The sequence below is a fragment of the Triturus cristatus genome, chromosome 4_2 (assembly GCF_964204655.1).
Source record: "Triturus cristatus chromosome 4_2, aTriCri1.1, whole genome shotgun sequence".
Taxonomy (NCBI): Eukaryota; Metazoa; Chordata; class Amphibia; order Caudata; family Salamandridae; genus Triturus; species Triturus cristatus.
This window is the reverse complement of record NC_140586.1, coordinates 140,764,268-140,784,007: the sequence shown is the minus strand read 5'-3', so window position 1 is coordinate 140,784,007 and position 19,740 is coordinate 140,764,268. Positions and strand designations below refer to the sequence as shown.

General features: G+C 50.1%; 1 protein-coding gene across 4 annotated transcripts in view; it reads right to left on the bottom strand.

Annotated features, from left to right (window-relative positions):
• The window catches only part of LOC146833172 (microspherule protein 1), a 329,726-nt gene that overhangs the window by 79,533 nt on the left and 230,453 nt on the right, over positions 1-19,740 (bottom strand). The window lies entirely within an intron of this gene.

Here is a 19,740-nt window from a genome sequence, read left to right as displayed (position 1 = left end):
TTCTATTTGGAATAACTTTGGCGTCGGTTGACGAATCCTCGCGAATTTTTGAAAACTAATGGGGCGCTACGCTCCGCTCCTACCCTGAAAGTTTCGGGGTGATTCGTCAAGCGGGGGCAGAGAAAAAAGGGGGGTCCCATGCATTTTTCCATAGGACCTTTAGTCCGAGCTACAGCCCGAACGGCTGAACAGAATTATGTGAAATTTGGCAGAGAGGTAGCCCTCAGGTCAGGGATGTGCCTTTTGCAGGTCTTGTGTAAATCTGTTCAGTATTTCCTGAGAAAATAGCATTTAAATCAATATATATATCTGTGGGCGCGCTCCGTGCGCTTACGGTAAGCTTACCGTACGCGCACGGTGCCGTGCGCGATTCTGATTGGTTGTTAGATCAAAGTAAACATTCGAATCGGTCGAAATCAGGAAGTGTCGGCCGCCATTTTGTCTCTCGCAGTCCGAGGGGGTGAAAAACAAAGGTGGATAACGTGAAAAGGGGGCAGGCTGGACAGTTCCTGACCCCCTAGCCTTTGTCAGGGGGTCTCAGAAGGACCCCCAAGGGCAAAAAATTAATTTAAATTTAAAACAAACAAAAAAAACGCCGAATGCGCGTTTTTTTCAAAAAGGAAAGCTTAAAAAAAAAAAAAAACAATTGTGAGGTAAGGTTGGCTCTTAAAAGAGCCGTTGGGTTCATAGAGGGATGGAGGAAAGAAAGAATGGGAATATTATGAGCGTCTACAAACGTGCTGGTCTATCTTATTGTTAATAAGGGGAACACTGGTCTCCCCAAAAACAATAAGACCAGAACACGTTATACACCTCATTACAACCCTCCCAAATCGAGGGTTAACGTCCAGAGGAGCAGAAGAAGGTGATGCTCCCACCTCAGAGGAAGGGCTCAGCTGAGCTGCCGATGATGTACTCGGCTGAGCTTCTGAGGCTGGGCTCTGGTGACTTACTGAAGAGTTTTCTCCAGTAGGTCGAGCAAAGGTCCTGGGATGTTTATCCCTAAGGTATCTCATCATAGAGTGATTTCCAAAGGAATACTTTTTCCTTGGATTTCCTCTTGATAAAACACGGTCACAAAGTGTGCAAGTGACCAATGGAGCATTGACCTTTTTCTCCCCCTCTGGAAAAGTAAAATACTCCCATACAAAAGAATTCTTCTGTTTCCTCCTTCTCTGGATGATGGTGGTGCTGCTAGCCTCACTCTCAGAAGAGGTCTGCTGTTCTGCCATTGTATCCCAAAGACAATTCGGCTCCTTCTCCTAGAGAATCACAAGCAGTAATGAGGGGAATGGGTGTGGTGTGGGAAGTTTCTGGAACTGAAAGTAATTTCAACCAATGAAAAGTGTTCTTTGTGGATCACATGACCTACCGTGCGCGCTCCGTAAGCTTACCGCACGCGCTCGTAAACAAGTACGCATGCGCAAACGTGACGCTTACGGAGCGCTTACGGAGCGCGTACGTAAGATGCACTCGCGCATGCGCATTACACGCCCCTGCGTAACCGCGACGTTGCTTCCGCGTGTACGCGTACGTCACGTGCGTATCACGTTAGCGCGCTGTACTTATGACGTGCGGCGCGCGTAGCGTCAGCTTACCGAACGCGTATCCTATTACGTACGCGCACCGTACTGACGACGTACGGAGCGCGTAGCGTCAGCTTACCGTACGCGCACGGAAAAAAATGCATAAAAAAAAAAACTTTCCATAATGCAGGATATAGTACATACATTATTTTATACATAGGTTTACAAAAAATCTCAAAAACAAATTTGCATTTAAAAAACCGTACAAATTCACTGAAAAAAACCATAGGTTTCACACACGTTATAGTTAGGAATTAGCATTTAAAAAACCTTGCAAATTCACTGAAAAAACCATAGGTTTCACACGTTATAGTTAGCTGTACATTTCACTCGTAAAAAACCAATGAAATTCCCCCGTTATAGTTAGTGCAGGCAACTATAACTCACGCGACCGCAATCCTCTGTTGATGCTAATACTGTATCTTTAGCTATACATATATTACAAATATTTATTTTTCATAAAGACACATATGTCATCAGTGATGTAATATTTGACATCATCAGCAGAGGATTGCGGTCGTGTGAGTTATAGTTGCCTGCACTAACTATAACGGGGGAATTTCATTGGTTTTTTACGAGTGAAATGTACAGCTAACTATAACATGTGTGAAACCTATGGTTTTTTCAGTATATATATATATATATATATATATATATATATATATATATAGTGTTTCCGGGGTCCCGCGCATGGGCGGGAATATTCTAATGCTTATGACTATTGATGAGGAGCCCCTGGAAGAGAACGAATGCTTACTCTGCGTCCAGAAATACCGCAGCTGCCTTAATCTCAGGCCTAAAATGCTGGATGGACCCAAACACTGTTCTCAAATTATATTGCTAAGACTTTAGCAAATATTTTGGTACCACATTGAGAAGCGAGAGAGGCCTGTAGGATGCACATTCATCTGAGAGCTTCCCTGGCTTCAACAAAGTAACAAGTAAGGGCTCCATCATCGACTGGGACATCACACCATTCTCCCACATCTCCTTAAACAAGGTGCTCAGATGTGGAATCAACAGATCTTTATAAGCTTAATAGAAGGATACTGTGAGCCCATCTTGCCCTGGGGCACCCCCATCAGGCATGGCATTGAGTGTAGCCTGTATTTCGAAGGGGTCTAGCGGCCTCATGAGATACTTTCTATGCTCTTTAGTATGTCATGACAGTTGTATATGTTCCAAGTAATATTGTAATCAAAAAAACGGGGGGGGGGGGGGGGTTAAGCTAGAAGAAGCTGTCATCCATTCTGCTTCCTGTCGTGTACTCAAAATCAAAGGGAATGGATCACTTGTAACTGAAAAAAGAGGGGTTTCTAAAACGTTAAATCCGTCAGTACCTTAAATAGGTATTCTGAGAACCCTCAATCACGTATCATTGGTGGTATGGCGGTTTATCTTGATTCTCCGCCTTATTTGTACGTGTCAGCATTTTCATTGGGTCTCTTTTGTATAATGCTTCCTCCACCTGGAGGGAACCACTGATTTTTCAGTAGTGATCAGGAATAGTCGTGCAAAAAGTGGTGTTGTGACGTTAAAAATGTCTTTCTCACACTGCCCAAAGTTAATATTTATTCCGTCCGGTGTGTGAGGAGACTCTTTAAAAAAGGTGAAAAAGGTCGTGCAGTCGGTCAGATTATGTAACCAATGCACTTGTTGGTGTCCAAAACAAAAAAGGTCGACATGTTTCTGCCCTTCCAGTGCCCCAAGAGGGGGTCGTTGGGCGTTCTTCAGGACCTAGTGGTTGTGAAAACCGGTTGTGCCCAGTTCTTGAGGAGAGTTTACAGAGTAACTTCGTAAACACAAGGTCTTAAAGTACCTCAAGGTTAATGTTAGCGTCAGCACAAGTTGTGCATAGCCCACAGAAGAGGCTACGCGCTCACGGTGGCAACGCAACAGCCTTAATACGGAACTGCGACAAGGTAACATTAACCTTGAGGTACTTTAAGACCTCGTGTTTACGAAGTTACTCTGTAAACTCTCCTCAAGAACTGGGCACAACCAGTTTTCACAACCACTAGGTCCTGAAGAACGCCCAACGACCCCCTCTTGGGGCACTGGAAGGGCAGAAACATGTCGACCTTTTTTGTTTTGGACACCAACAAGTGCATTGGTTACATAATCTGACCGACTGCACGACCTTTTTCACCTTTTTTAAAGAGTCTCCTCACACACCGGACGGAATAAATATTAACTTTGGGCAGTGTGAGAAAGACATTTTTAACGTCACAATACCACTTTTTGCACGACTATTCCTGATCACTACTGAAAAATCAGTGGTTCCCTCCAGGTGGAGGAAGCATTATACAAAAGAGACCCAATGAAAATGCTGACACGTACAAATAAGGCGGAGAATCAAGAAACCGCCATACCACCAATGATACGTGATTGAGGGTTCTCAGAATACCTATTTAAGGTACTGACGGATTTAACGTTTTAGAAACCCCTCTTTTTTCAGTTACAAGAGATCCATTCCCTTTGATTTTGAGTATGTTCCAAGTAATCCAGAATGGCTATTTCATCTGGTACCACCTTAGAGCTATACAGATCCGCGTAATATCTGCTAAATCTATTGGCAATCTCTGTTGGGTCCCTAAACATGTCGCCGCCTGAGACCGGCAACTCGGTAACTAGGACGGACTCTCTATGGCGACGTGATAGTGCAGCAAGCACCAAGTCCGGTCTCTCACCCTCCCCATAGGTTTTGGCTACTGCATATTTCCCCATATGTTTTAGTTCACTGTCCGCTACCTCATGGTACTCCGAGTGCTTTTGTCAGTGCTTCAGAGGCGTGGGCGTCCTCACCAATAAGAGCTTCCTGTTCTTATCTACCCAATTTCTGCTCGAGCATCAACAATGGGTTTCTGATTGAGCGAAGGACCCCCACATGCTTAGACATGGCTACCCCTCTAATGTACACATTAAATGATTCCCACACAGTGGAAAAATGTTCAACCGAGCCAACATTGGTGACAAAGAATTCCTCAATGGCTACAGCTAGTTCTGCCTTGAATACTGTGTCTAAGAGAGAATACGGAGGGGACCTCGATGTAAATGGATCAGCCATCAGCCCTTCTCGGTGGGGCATCCACATCAAGCATTATAAGAGAGTGGTCTGGAAATGAGCGCAGCAATAAGGTGCAGACGCAAACCCGGGGGAGCAGCGTCCCGGAAATCAGTAAGTAGTCAATTCAGATATGAATATCGTAAGGGGCTGAGCAATGTGTGAACCCACCTGCTTGGGAGACCTAGCTCGCCAGACATCCACAAGATCCAACTGTGTGGCAATATCGCATAAAGTTCTGGCTGCTGTTGTGGGGCGCAGGGGTGGACTCCTAGAACAATCCAGTTTCGGATCTAACACACAGTTGAGATCACCCTCCACAAGCCCCCCCCCCCCCCACTTCATATTTGTGGCAGTGTAGTGTCTTTCTGCAGTCGTGCAAATCTTGAATTGTAAAACTGTGGGTCATCAGAGTTAGGGCCGTAAATGTTAACTACCTACAAATCTAAGCCTTTCCCATAGCACCTATAAAGTGTGCATCTGCAACTAGGGTCAACATCCTGCGCCTCCAGCGAAATCCCTGGTTTGGGGTTAACCCAAGTGAGCACTCCCCTGTCGTGAGAAATGAAACCTGCAGCTTGGAAGATGCAGAGGAGTCTCTTATGGGTAAGCATATTACTATTTGGGGACAAGTGTGTCTCCTGAAGTAATGCCACATCCACTTCATGCCTTTTAAGATACGCAACTATTTTGCGCAACTTCCTAAAATCATTTATGCCTCTCACATTCCAGGTTAAAAATCGAATTCTGCTATTATGGCTGTGTGCTATCTCATGTTGCGTCATTTATACCTTCCACCTGTAATCTGTGCCCTACCCTCCATTTGTAGCAATCTGAATGCATGAGTCTTACATACTTTACGTGTGTATACTGTGAATTCTAAACAAGAAACATTCCCACCCCCACCAACGCTATGCCATCCCCAACTGGGCATAGACGATACAAAGCACTCCCTCCTGTTACTATTACTTCAACTAGTGCTACAATCTTCAAACAGTAAGTCTGACATTTCGCCATACAGTGATTAACACAGTTGTTACCGGCAAGCGCTCTTAGTCTACCAGAGCAGCCTTGCTGCCTGTAAACGATATGTATCATTCAGAAGGAAACTTCCCCACAAAGCAACCTGATGAATCTACATAGTTAATAGTACACCTCCGGGGGAACTTCTAAATTTAAAGGAATAGGGCAAGTAATTGATTAGATTGGCATTTGTTACGCTCTATAACTCCAGGACTGGCAATGTGTCTGTAGTCCCCCTTAATATTATTCCTTACCAAACCTAGAGTCTCAATCGTGCTTTATTTACCACATAACCATCATACTTCGTGAGCCATGTTCAGCATGTCTGAGTCAAAAGATAGGAGTCACCGTTCAGTCCATAATTAATCATTTTCATCCAGATCTCCGCAAGGCCCACCGGCCTGTACCACTATATCGGGCATTTGTTGCTGTGTGCCCAGCTCCTGGAGGGCCTTCTGCAGCGACTTGGGGTCTGTGAAGATCCTGGCCTTGCCATTCATCATGACTCAATTTTGCTGAATATAACATAGCGTTCTTCAGATTTTGCTCCATTAGTTTGCACTTTATGGGTGCAAACTTCTGCCTCACCTCCTGCACACTCAATGTGAAATTCGGGAACAGCAAGAGCACAGAGCCCTCGTACCCGAGGTCTCCCAACTCCCTTGCTTTCTTCAGTGTAGAGTCCCTGTCCCTATAACTGAGCAGCTTGGCTATCATAGGTTTAGGGGGAGCCCCAAGAGGTGGTTTGGGGCCCAAGGAGTGGGTGTGCTCAGTCCACAATGAACATTGCGGAAAAAGTGTCTTGCCCTAGCAGAGTTATCAGCAGCTGTTCCACAAACGTCTCCATATTCCCTGTTGCTGTGGATTCTGGAAGGCCAACTATGCGCATGTTGATACGCCTTGATCTGGCCTCCAAATCCTCTGCTTTGTCTTGAAGTACAGACAGGAGCTTCCCCATTTGCCTCTGGACATTGTCTGTTTCCTTTTGGGCTTCCTCCACCTCCGACACATGGCATTCCGCCATGTCCAGGTGCTCAGCGTGATTATCGAGGCTTTCCGACATGAGGTCCATTCGGTAGGATAGGGATCAATTGTGTGGTGAGGCTTTTCTGCATAGCTGTCAGAATGTGGTAGATATCTCCACCTAGCTCTTCGGCATCGTCCATCTGTCCTGATGCAGCTACCCCTGCACCCTCATCCCTGTGCCTGGAATTGTGCTGTTCAAATTGCAGCTTAGGTTGTGATTTGTCTACTTTTCCCATTTTATCGCAGTCTCCGGCTCTTGCGTTACCAGCGGCCTGGTCCTGGAGACCAAAGGATCCCACTTGTAGAGTGACTATGCGCTCCCACTCTGATATTCGGCAGACAAATGTCCTCAGCTCTCTAAGCCTCAATGATCACGCCATCACCACTCTGCCCTTTCCCACTGCGAACAGTGGCAGGCACATGCTGCAAGGAGGCAAAGATCCAGGCTCACAGCGTCTCTCTCACTGGAGCGCCACTACCAGGTATATCTTTATGGGAGTGTAGATCTCTTACCAGCCCCCCCCCACGCCTCCAGGGCAATAGTCACTTATGCACCACACAAGAGGGCCCGGGCACCTTCACTTGCTCACCACCCTCAATGCCGCCGCTCTCATGTGGTTAATAGGCCTTCAAAGTCCCAGGTGAACCGACAGTCCCAATGTCCCAGCACAAATTATGTCCCTCAGCAATCGCAAAGCGGGCGTCAGGCTGGCTCACCGCAATCCGCGCTGTCTCGCTGAGCCACAGCTATCTCAGGAATGCACGGTCTCACTCCCCAGGAGCCGCTAGAGGCGCCGGCCTGCTCACCACAGCTAGAGCCGCACCGCAGGTGTCCCAGCTGGCAAAGGGGAGCCTCCCTGTAGCAATCAGGCCAGCACAACAGAGCCCGCTGAGCCCAAACAGTAAGGCGCCCTGCCACAAAGAGGTCCCCCACTGCTCAGCAACCGCAGTAGGCCTCTCCGCACCAGGCATCACTTACGTAAATACCCAAGGGGCAGCAAGGAATTAGGGAAGTATTAAGCCCAATGACCTCCTGTAAGTCCACATACAAAAATTGTAGCCATCATAATGTGGAGGAAATTAATTCCCATCATCACCACTGTCAAGTTCTAATGGCTGCAGACTCTGTTCAGTGTCTCAACTGAAGAGCTGGTGGCCCAACTGAAGGCCTCACTGTGGTATAGGCAGTGTTTTGTCTGAATAAGGTATGTGGGAATGAAGTTGGGATGCGGCCTCAATCGGAGATGAGACAAGTTCAGCTCGGAGACGGACAATGACAAAGGGTCACCCTCCTGCGCCGTCAAGATTAATGCAGTTTGCGGGAAAGGAGTGGAAGTCAGCATCTGAGTTGGTGGGTAACCAGAGGAGAGTTCGAGAGGCACAGACCGCAGAGGTGATGGATCTTCCAGCAGCAACTCAAATGGAGGCCTCTGCAGTGCAAGTGCTAAAATAGAGCAACATGGTTTTATTAAATACTTTGTGTTCTGCTGTGCTGCCAATAATCCAGGGAATTCAGGTAGCACCGGGACCAATTGTGGAATCAGTTCCTTAATCTGAGATCGAGAGAAATCCCAAATAACACCTTTATGTCCTTGCAACTACACTGAACATACAGTGGCGGGATGGGGACAAGTCCTATTTGGTCTTCTTGTGATTCTACTTCGATTTGGAATCTGACTTACAAGACAACCTGGAACGTTTGGAGAAACTGTTGTGGGAATAGCTTTGAAAGTAGGAATGGGTCCCTGCCCTCAACTTCGAGCAGGAGCGGGACTTCTGTGGATTTTTAAGATGCTCGGCTACATACAGCTTCGCTTCACAGTACCAGATCACCTTTGTGTTCATTTTTCAAATAACTTGTATTCAAGCCCTTACAGCCCTGCCAAGTAACACGCATCAGGCATTAGACTAACGCATTTCAGTGTGGTCATTCGCATCACCGCACTGAAATGCAATGTCACGCATAATAAATAGGCATAGCATTTCCTGGGCTCTGAAGTACTAGTGCTGCTAATTATGCACAATTAATGCTCCCGGCAGGCTTGAGGTCTGGCTGAGCTGCTCTGCAGGTGTAACTGCTACAATGCAACAGTAGGATTCGTGCAGCATTACGATTGCTTACATTATGATGACGCCAGGAGAGAAAACAGCATCAGGGGAGAGAACGGCGGCGCATGCGGGTGTCTACAGTTCATGAAATGAAATTGTGCTAGTTGCAGCCGGTGGCAATGCCAGCGCTCATTGCATCATAGTAAAATGTGTTTAAAAGAATGAGAACGATCATGACCGCGATTGGACGGCAACCCCATGGACCGCGGCAGGCCACTGAGCCCAGAGCACACCACTCCAGCTGCTGCTGGGCCTGACAGGCTGAATCATGCTGGGAGGCCGGCATTTATAAATTAAGTGAGAGTCTGTGGATTGAGTGAGGTATCTCTCACTCTGCTGCTGCTACTCCTAACAACACTTTGTTTTATAAATGTTAGTAGCTCTTTAGCGCGTGTTCACTTTCAGCTGCCTCTGGCATTGGCCACTGCCGCCAGCACTGGGAGATCTTCGGTGAGAGCGCACTCCCGCTGCCTCCCCCCTCGCTTATACCGCACTGATACTCTATCACAGGGTTGCAGAAGCAGGCGGCTCTGCTATCTACTTGCAGCCACTTCAGGATATGCCTCCCTCGGTGCACTGCGCCTGCTGCAGATTGGCCCGCTGTTGAGGCTTGACGCAGCCTGCTTTCCCCTGGCATTCTGGTTGCCCATCGAAGGGGGGGGGTCCTGGCCTGACTCCTGTTTCTCGCTATGCTCCGAGGCCCCCCCTTCATGCCACTGCTATTACTGACTGAAGCTATTCTACATACCGATAGGCCCGGAGACTCGGCCTTCCTCTTTATGATACCTCCTGCCAGCTCCAGTCTATGAGAGGGGTGATGACTTGCTGGTAGTGCCGCGACTGGAGCAACTATAGTGGAATAGCCTTGATAGGTGGCCTTTAAGCGATTTGGGCGCTATTAATAATACAGCGCCGGAGCGCTCTGTGACCTGTGCGGGTCAGCTAACCTGTGCAATGCCAGCAGGGCCAAACAGTCAAGCAGTGAGCAGCATTGAGACAAATGTAATGTAGCAGAGCACAGCAGTCCACCACTGCTAGAAACCACTTCAGCTGAACGCAAGCATTTCCCATCAGTGGGTAAGTAGCAGCCAGTCCAGAAGGGGCATACACTGGTTAGACAGTTATGTTTCTTTGGAGAGGGGTGTTGGAAACGCCCACTCCCACTCCGCAGGGTGGTGGTGGACTCCCCGAACACACTGTGGTAGCTTGGCTCGAGTGGTCAGGAAACAGGCGCAGTGCTAAGCATACAATATACCCATACAATAACCATGCGTGCATCCGTTCCAAAAACGACTCTACACCGTAAAAATTATGAAAATATTCTTTCTTTATCTTTTTCTCTTAGTTGCTGATTGGGAAAATAAATAACAATCACAATATATACATTTAAATATAGCAGGTCAAATAAATATTTGCTGTTTGCTGAAATAAATAGGGGTGATTATAAATAACAGGGCATAAATACAAGTGCAATATATACAGTCAATTAAATACTTTGAGGTAATAAATACTGTATCAATAAATACTGTCCCAATAAATCCTGTACACCAGCAAGTCCTGTGGACCTAGAAATTCAGTGCAGCAATAAATAGATGAGAACTTAATAAATACAGTAACCCCAATAAATAATTAGAAGTATACAGTACACTTTGTGAATCAGATGACACTTCACTACTGAAGGGCTGAATTGGCCCAGGCACAGCTTGTAGGGTGTGAAAGGCTTGAGGGGTACTACTCCCTGGCTGAGGCAAAGGCTGAGGCCTAAACTGAGGTAGATCAAAAAGGGGGGAAATTCCAATGCCCTGGCTTCCCTCTCCACAGAACCTCTCTAGGTTAGTCCCAGTTCACCCCAGGCACAGTCAGGTGGGTTTCAGCTCCTCCCTAGCCCCTTAGAGTAGTCTCTCAGGTCTCCACAGGGCCTAAGGCGCCCTCTACTCCACTTACTGCCCTTTTCTGATGCTCCGACGCCGCTGGAGTCGTGTCGACGCCGTGAGGCGGTTCCGGTTCGGTCTCGGCAGCCTCGGCACAATGTCAGTTCTATGACGGCGCCGGTAGGCGGTTCCGGTCCGATGTCGGTGGCCTCGGTTCGACCTCTACCTTCGATTCGACGGCGTCGGGCAGTCTCCACACGATGTCGACTTCGGGCGGCTCCGGTCCGATGGCGCACTCGGCTCTGATGACGTCGGCCGGTCTGACCTCGCTGTCGACTTCCGGCGACTCCGGGGTGCGATCCTCACCCCCGACCTCCGGTGTTCCTCCTCACAGGTTCCGGGCGACTCCGGAGTGCGATCCTCACTCCCGACCTCCGGTGCTCCTCTACCTCGGTCTCCGACGACCCCGGAGGGCAGACTTCACCCTTCCGATGACGCCGCTCGCTCGACCTCGGTTCACCTCCTTCTCGACCCTTGGTATTCCACTCGACCTCCGCCGGCGCCCTCTTATGACTTCAGGCGGCTCCGGGTACGACGTCTACTACCTCAGTCAGCGCCGCTTCTCCACCTCGGGCTCCAGGTCTTCGGCTACTCGACGCCAGGCTCCAGGGAAACCAACTCTCAGGTCAGAATCTTGTTATCTTCTTGGTTCTAAGGCCTGTTCCTGCTGTCCAGGTCCTTAGGATGGTTTTCTTCTTTCTTCTTCCCACACAGGGCTATAGGCTGGGATCCATCAGCTGGGACAAGTATCAAGGGTGGGTTTATGGACCCCACTCCAGGCACAAGTTTCCACCCCTGCTGCTTCACTCCTTCCTCCTTCACTCTTGTGCTCCTCTCTCTTCACCAGTCAGGTGCCAACTGCCAGCTCCAACTGCCAACTGCCTCTCTTATCCTCCCAACATTCTAAACGGTCTCCAACTGTCACACAGTTCTGGAATCTCCTGGAAGGTTCTGGAAGGTGCTGGTAGGTTCCAGTGGATGCTGGTGATGTCATAGGAGGCCACCATTTTGTGCTTCAGGCCCTCAGACAGAAGTTTCAGGGGTAGCTAAAATGGCTCCCTGAATCTGTAGCAACACTAAAAAGTCTGGTGGTTCCCAAAAAGGAAAAATTCAAACAGGGTTTGAGGCAAAAGTGGGACAAAATAAATAATGATGAGGAGGGACCACCCAAAGGGCTGACAGGTCTAACACGCGTCCCCCCCAGCTGAAAGTGGGGAGAGCTACCCAACCCCTTGGGAGTTTTCATCACTAAGGCGGAAATACCTTGAGAGACCGTCTGCATTGGCGTGGTCCACTCCAGGCCGATGTTCCACCTGAAAGTCCATCCCCTGTAGGGAAATAGACCACCTCAACAACTTGGGATTCTCCCCCTTCATTTGCATCAGCCAACGAAGGGGTCGGTGGTCGGTCTGAACTAGGAAGTGCGAGCCAAACAGGTATGGCCGCAACTTCTTCAGAGCCCATACCACTGCAAAGGCTTCACGCTCTATTGCACTCCACTTCTGTTCCCTGGGAAGTAGTCTCCTGGATAAGAAGACCACGGGTTGATCCAGACCCTCTTCGTTGAGTTGCGATAACACTGCCCCAATGCCATGTTCTGATGCATCTGTCTGGACAATGAACTTCTTGGAAAAGTCTGGGGCCCTTAAGACCGGGGCCTCGCACATGGCTTTCTTCAATTTCTCAAAGGCTTGCTGACAAGCCTCCGTCCAGACTACCCGTCGAGGTTGTTTCTTGGACGTAAGCTCCGTGAGAGGGGCTACGATGGTGCCGTACCCCTTCACGAAGCGGCGATAGTAACCCGTGAGGCCCAAAAATGCTCGGACCTCAGTCTGTGTCTTGGGGGGTTCCCAGGCCATGATGGCCTCGATCTTCGCCTGGAGGGGTTGCACCGTCCCCCTACCCACCAAGTGTCCAAGGTACACTACCGACCCCTGCCCGATCTGGCACTTGCTGGCCTTGATCGTCAATCCAGCTTGTCTCAGGGCCTGGAGAACAGCTTGCAGGTGCTGCAAGTGATCCTCCCAGCTGTTGCTGAAGACGGCTATGTCATCCAGATAAGCAGCAGAGAAACTCTCCATCCCGGTGAGGATCTGGTTTACCAGGCGCTGAAACGTGGCAGGTGCGTTCTTGAGCCCAAAGGGCATCACACAGAACTGGTAGTGGCCATTGGGCGTGGAGAAGGCTGACCTTTCCCTTGCTCCATCAGTCAAAGAGATCTGCCAGTACCCCGAAGTAAGGTCAAAGGTACTTAGATATTGGGCAGCTCCCAGCCGGTCAATCAATTCATCCGCCCTAGGGATCGGATGAGCATCAGTCCTTGTCACTGAATTCAGTCCCCGGTAGTCCACACAGAACCTCAGTTCTGGTTGGGCACCCGGTGGTGCAGCTTTTGGTACTAGCACCACCGGACTGGACCAGGGGCTGCTAGAAGGTTCAACCACTCCTAGCTCCAGCATCTTAGTGACTTCACTGTGAATGCTGGCCTTCACCTTGTCAGACATCCGGTAGATCTTGGACTTCACAGGTGGGCTGTCTCCTGTGTCCACGTCATGGACGCACAGGTGAGTCCTACCTGGGACAAGGGAGAACAACGAAGAGTACTGCCCCAAGACCTGGCGACAGTCCTCCTGCTGTTCAGGAGTTAGGGATGGGGAGAGAATCACTCCCTCCACCGACCCATCCTTTTCTTGAGACGCAAACAGATCAGGGAGAGGCTCGCTTTCCACGTCCTCTCCTCCGTCAGTCACCATCATCAAGATGACTTCGGGCCTCTCGTGGTGGGGTTTGAGGCGGTTGGCATGCAGCACCCGCAGGGGCTGACGAGGGGTCTTCAGGTCCACCAAGTAGGTAGCCTTACCCTTCTTCTCCAACACCTCAAAGGGTCCTGACCAGCGATCCTGGAGGGCACTAAGCTCTCCTGGTTCGATCACCCACACCTTCTGGCCAGGCTCCAACTCCACCGGGTGAGCGTTGTGGTCATACCACGCCTTCATTACTGCTTGGCTGGCTTCCAAGTTGTCAGAAGCTTGCTTCCACAACTTAGCCATTTGGCTCCGGAAGGCCAGCATGTAGCTCACCACATCCTGGGGGAGCTTTCTGGGAGTTCTTTCCCATCCGTCTCTCACCAGGTTAAGAGGTCCACGTACAGGGTGCCCATACAGAAGCTCGAAGGGGCTGAAGCCCACTCCCTTCTGTGGCACTTCCCTGTAGGAAAAAAGTAAACAGGGTAGGAGGACGTCCCATTTCCTCCGCAGGCCTTCAGGCAGACTCCTGATCATGCCTTTCAAGGTTTTATTAAACCTCTCCACCAGACCATTGGTCTGGGGGTGGTAAGGAGTCGTGAACCGGTAGGTCACTCCACACTCCTTCCACATTGCCCGCATATATGCTGACATGAAGTTGGTCCCCCTGTCGGACACAACTTCCTTGGGAAAACCCACTCGGGTAAAGATTCCCATCAGGGCCCTAGCCACAACAGGTGCTGTTATGGTCCTCAGAGGTATTGCCTCTGGGTACCGTGTGGCATGATCCACCAGAACCAGGATAAACCTGTGACCAGCTGTAGTTGGTGGATCTAATGGACCCACAATGTCGATGCCCACCCTTTCAAAGGGGGTGCTAACGACAGGAAGTGGTTCCAGGGGAGCTTTCAGCTTCACCCCTGTTTTCCCACTGGCTTGGCAAGACACACATGTCCGGCAGTAGGTATCGGACGACACTTTCATCTGAGGCCAATAAAAGTGTGGGACAAGACGGGCGAAGGTCTTGTCTTGCCCCAGGTGTCCTGCCAAGGGGATCTCGTGAGCCAACTCTAACAGGAAGGCTCGAAAACGTTGAGGTACTACCAAGGCTCGTGACGATCCATGTAGGGGTGCCTTGGGTTCACTGTAGAGGAGGCCATCCTCCCAGTAGACACTGTAGTTCCCTTCAACGTTCCCTGCTGCCTGGGCTTCGGCCTGTCGCCTCAGCCCCTCAAGGGTAGGGCACTCCCTCTGGCCCTGGCAGAATTCCTCCCTGGACGGGCCTCCCTCCACGTGCCACTCGGCCGGGATGGGTAAGTCCTCCAGGTTGGTAACGTCCCCCTCCGCAGACTCCTGGTCCACCACCTCCGGTGGCCTATCCGTCCTACGGGGTGGAGACGCCGAGGCAGGCTCCTCCTGTCCTCGGTTCTTCCCTTGACTGGCAGCTGGCTGGGCCTTTGTTCCAGGCTCCAGCCGGAATGAACTCCCTCTTCGGGTAGTCTCGGACCTTGTGCTAACACAGGCCCAGTCAGGTGTACCCAGCATCTCGGTATGAGTCCGGTATTCCACCTCCTTCCAAGCGTTGTGCTCCATGTCATTGCCCAGCAGACAATCGACTGGCACGGCAGGGCTTACGGCAACTCGAAGTGAACCTGCAACCCCCCCCCATTCAAAGGGAACCTCGGCCACGGGATAGTGACCTGTTCTGCCGTCAGCCATCGCGGCTGGGTGGAGTACATCGGGAATGACTTGCTCTGGAGACACCAGTTGGCTACGTACCATAGTCATACTGGCTCCTGTGTCTCTCAGAGCCTCCCCTCTTTGGCCATTGATGGTGATCCACTGCCCATACTTTGCAGTATTTGCGGGCACCTGGATCTTAGGAACCATCTCCCGTTCTCCCAGGGACACTAAAGTGACACCCGCCCACTCCCTTCCCTTAGTTAAGGGCATCTCCTCCCCGAGCACTACACTAGCTACCCCGGGGGGCTTTCCTCCAGTGGGAGGGGGTGAGCGTTTCTGACACTTCGGATCTCCTTTATAGTGTCCAACGCCACCGCACTCGTAGCAATGGACAACCCTTGGCTGCTGACTCTGGCCAGGATTAGGGTTTCTGGGTGGGTTAGCCTTAGAGGTGAATCCTGTTCCCTTCCCTTGGAAGTTATTTTGGGGGCCTTTGGAGAACTCCTTTTTCTTTTCCCCTCCTTCTTTCTTTTGGGGGGCGCCCTGTCCGGCCTTTTGAGTATCCCCTCCAGTCCCCCTGGTGGACACCCGGGTACTAGCCCAAATGTCCGCCTCCTCAGCAAGCTTCCGGGGGCTGGTCAGCTTGCTATCCACCAGGTGTTGCCGCAGTTCAGGGAAACATTTCTCGAGTAGGTGTTCCTTCAATACCAGGTCAAACAGCTCCTCGTAGTTCCTGACTTCACTGCCCTGAATCCAACCTTCCAGTGCCTTCTTTGCATAGTCCAGGAAGTCCACCCAATTCTGTGTGCCCAGCTTGTGACTACCCCTGAACTTCTGTCTGTACTTTTCAGGTGTTAGTCCAAACTTTCTGATGAGCGCCAGTTTCATGGTGGGGTAGTGGGTCTGCTCATCCTCTTCGAGGGCCAATAAAGCATCCCTACCAGCTGGAGGCATGTACCTATACAATCCTCCTCCCCAATACTTCACTGGAACCCCATGGGCCCTCAACGAGACCTCATAGGCTGCTAGCCACTTGGCGATGTCGTCACCCGCCCCATAGCTAGCTACTATGTCCTTTGGCAGGTAAGGTTTGGATTCCCTGGTGATTTCTTGGTCTTTGCTGCCACCATTAGGAACAGTTGGTGCCCCAATTCTGAGGATCTGAAGCTCTATCTCCTTCAGTCTTATCTCATGAGCCATCCTCTCTTTCTCCGTCTCATGAGCCAACCTCTGTTCCTCCTTCTCCTTCTCCAGCTTTGCTAAATCCAATGTGAGCTGTCTTTTCTCTCTCCGATCTGCTAACTCCACGCTGGATAAGCCCCCGCTAGAGACAGTGCTGCCCTTCCTAGAAAGTGTCCTGGGCCCTGCTGACAGGTTCCCCACCTCAGGTTGGTACATCTCAGCCCCCTCGGGGTCAGGCTCTCCATCCCTGTCTTCCTCCTCAGCCTTGCTTTCTCGGCGTGCCTCCCCCCAAGCCCTTAAGCTGGTTTGGAGTGCACCCTTCTTTGCTCCTGGGGGACAGTACACCCCCTCCCGCTGGCAAAACTCCCTGAGTTGGGCCACAGTGTACGTTTCTAGATTCTCTAGTACAAACTCCATCTTGCCCACTCAGGTTAGAGGACAGGTTTTGTGCAGTAACAATGCAGGGGGGTACCTTTAGTAATACCTCCTCCCACCACCAGAGTAAATTTGGAAAAAACAAAAACCCACAATTAGGAAGGCCGCTCTTGAGAAAACTCCCGGTGTAGGCCTATGGACTACCCACAGTTATTGTTGAGTATATGTAGGCACAGCTCTATCCCACCGCTGAACACCAATTTATGTTGGAAACGCCCACTCCCACTCCGCAGGGTGGTGGTGGACTCCCCGAACACACTGTGGTAGCTTGGCTCGAGTGGTCAGGAAACAGGCGCAGTGCTAAGCATACAATATACCCATACAATAACCATGCGTGCATCCGTTCCAAAAACGACTCTACACCGTAAAAATTATGAAAATATTCTTTCTTTATCTTTTTCTCTTAGTTGCTGATTGGGAAAATAAATAACAATCACAATATATACATTTAAATATAGCAGGTCAAATAAATATTTGCTGTTTGCTGAAATAAATAGGGGTGATTATAAATAACAGGGCATAAATACAAGTGCAATATATACAGTCAATTAAATACTTTGAGGTAATAAATACTGTATCAATAAATACTGTCCCAATAAATCCTGTACACCAGCAAGTCCTGTGGACCTAGAAATTCAGTGCAGCAATAAATAGATGAGAACTTAATAAATACAGTAACCCCAATAAATAATTAGAAGTATACAGTACACTTTGTGAATCAGATGACACTTCACTACTGAAGGGCTGAATTGGCCCAGGCACAGCTTGTAGGGTGTGAAAGGCTTGAGGGGTACTACTCCCTGGCTGAGGCAAAGGCTGAGGCCTAAACTGAGGTAGATCAAAAAGGGGGGAAATTCCAATGCCCTGGCTTCCCTCTCCACAGAACCTCTCTAGGTTAGTCCCAGTTCACCCCAGGCACAGTCAGGTGGGTTTCAGCTCCTCCCTAGCCCCTTAGAGTAGTCTCTCAGGTCTCCACAGGGCCTAAGGCGCCCTCTACTCCACTTACTGCCCTTTTCTGATGCTCCGACGCCGCTGGAGTCGTGTCGACGCCGTGAGGCGGTTCCGGTTCGGTCTCGGCAGCCTCGGCACAATGTCAGTTCTATGACGGCGCCGGTAGGCGGTTCCGGTCCGATGTCGGTGGCCTCGGTTCGACCTCTACCTTCGATTCGACGGCGTCGGGCAGTCTCCACACGATGTCGACTTCGGGCGGCTCCGGTCCGATGGCGCACTCGGCTCCGATGACGTCGGCCGGTCTGACCTCGCTGTCGACTTCCGGCGACTCCGGGGTGCGATCCTCACCCCCGACCTCCGGTGTTCCTCCTCACAGGTTCCGGGCGACTCCGGAGTGCGATCCTCACTCCCGACCTCCGGTGCTCCTCTACCTCGGTCTCCGACGACCCCGGAGGGCAGACTTCACCCTTCCGATGACGCCGCTCGCTCGACCTCGGTTCACCTCCTTCTCGACCCTTGGTATTCCACTCGACCTCCGCCGGCGCCCTCTTATGACTTCAGGCGGCTCCGGGTACGACGTCTACTACCTCAGTCAGCGCCGCTTCTCCACCTCGGGCTCCAGGTCTTCGGCTACTCGACGCCAGGCTCCAGGGAAACCAACTCTCAGGTCAGAATCTTGTTATCTTCTTGGTTCTAAGGCCTGTTCCTGCTGTCCAGGTCCTTAGGATGGTTTTCTTCTTTCTTCTTCCCACACAGGGCTATAGGCTGGGATCCATCAGCTGGGACAAGTATCAAGGGTGGGTTTATGGACCCCACTCCAGGCACAAGTTTCCACCCCTGCTGCTTCACTCCTTCCTCCTTCACTCTTGTGCTCCTCTCTCTTCACCAGTCAGGTGCCAACTGCCAGCTCCAACTGCCAACTGCCTCTCTTATCCTCCCAACATTCTAAACGGTCTCCAACTGTCACACAGTTCTGGAATCTCCTGGAAGGTTCTGGAAGGTGCTGGTAGGTTCCAGTGGATGCTGGTGATGTCATAGGAGGCCACCATTTTGTGCTTCAGGCCCTCAGACAGAAGTTTCAGGGGTAGCTAAAATGGCTCCCTGAATCTGTAGCAACACTAAAAAGTCTGGTGGTTCCCAAAAAGGAAAAATTCAAACAGGGTTTGAGGCAAAAGTGGGACAAAATAAATAATGATGAGGAGGGACCACCCAAAGGGCTGACAGGTCTAACAAGGGGTAATTATTTATTTACCTATGAAATTAAGAGCTTGGATTTAATGATCAGCCTTGAGGGAAACTGTATATAGAAAATGTCACACAAGCAATCTGAAACCTCGGCAGCTATGCCCTTAGCCCAAACACAAAAGGCACATCTTGTGCGGGTCTGTGACTGACATCTGTTTCCGCATGGTGGCACGTTCGAAGGAGCATAAAGAAAGAAACCAACATCAGGGCGCAGGAGTGGCGCTTTTTTGCATCTCCATTTCATGACATCTGGGATGGAACAAAGTCAATACAAAGCTGTATGGTGCCACCTACTGATGTACAGAAGCACTGCTGTGAAAGCTTCCAGGTCCAGTCTGGGGTTATTCTAAAGGGCAGTCAGATGTATTAATCGGAATACGTTTACAATGCCCAATCACCAGTGCACAGTGCTGCATCACTAAGATATTCATAGGGTCTTAAGCAAGGGGCAATCTAGGGCAAGTATACTAGAGGAGTGGAGAGTCCCCCCACTGCCAAGTCCATCAAACAAGGCTCATTCTGGGACAGGAGAAGAGTGCCAAATGGCAGGCAGCAACTTTCTAAAGTAGGACATAGTCCCACATTCTTTCAGAAATTTCAAGAAGACCCTTTAACACCTCTCTAGCCTTGTTCATGGATTCAAAAGGAATCCTTACTACTTATAGGTGACTTAAGAGTTATTTACAGGCTTTGAGGTACCACAGAGGGAAGAAAACCCTCATAGCACTATTCTTTCTTGAGATATACATGCCTCCAAAGTC